Here is a 927-nt window from a genome sequence, read left to right as displayed (position 1 = left end):
TCCCCGCCACACACACCAGCGGGCAGTGTGAGGGCCGGCTGCGACGCCTTCCAGTCACGCTGGCACTTCGCCCATCATGTCGATGGCGCCGACGTGTTCAGCGGCGCGGGTCGCTCCGACGCAACGCCGCCCACGACCTCACTGCCGACATCAGTAGCAATGCATCGCTCTGGCCTCCCCACGTCGCAGTCACCAGACCCTGTCACCGCCAGAAGCCGCTCGGCATTTCGCAAGCACAGGAGGGCAGGGGGGCTGCCCGGCTTCTCCACGCACACACAGAGAGAGTGGGAGGGGATGTACTGGGCCCTGTGACACCACCACGCCCTGAGAGGTGCGACCCGTCATCAGTGGCTCATAAAAGGAGGGGAGCAAGTGGTGTACGCAGAACGTGGGGCGCACACCAGAGACTGCTCGCAAGGAAGCGTTGGCCGATGTTTTATTCATCGCGGCCTGCAGTCAAGGCACACGCGCAGCAAATCATCATTTTGCGCAAAGCGCTGCAGTTGTGTGCGCCGCCACACTCGCACAGGTACACAGGGAGAGAGTTAGGCCTCATGGTTTCTGCTGCCCTTGCCTGTTCGCTCCGAGCAGGGGCGTGGCTTTCAGTGCAAGAGACACGTGTGTGTGTGTGTGTGTGTGTGGCGGGGGGGTGGCTCATAAAAGGAGGGGAGCAAGTGGTGTACGCAGAACGTGGGGCGCACACCAGAGACTGCTCGCAAGGAAGCGTTGGCCGATGTTTTATTCATCGCGGCCTGCAGTCAAGGCACACGCGCAGCAAATCATCATTTTGCGCAAAGCGCTGCAGTTGTGTGCGCCGCCACACTCGCACAGGTACACAGGGAGAGAGTTAGGCCTCATGGTTTCTGCTGCCCTTGCCTGTTCGCTCCGAGCAGGGGCGTGGCTTTCAGTGCAAGAGACACGTGTGTG

This window comes from Leishmania donovani, chromosome 34 (assembly GCF_000227135.1).
Source record: "Leishmania donovani BPK282A1 complete genome, chromosome 34".
NCBI classification, from domain to species: Eukaryota; Euglenozoa; class Kinetoplastea; order Trypanosomatida; family Trypanosomatidae; genus Leishmania; species Leishmania donovani.
The sequence above is the reverse complement of the archived record's forward strand: the minus strand, read 5'-3'. Positions refer to the sequence as shown.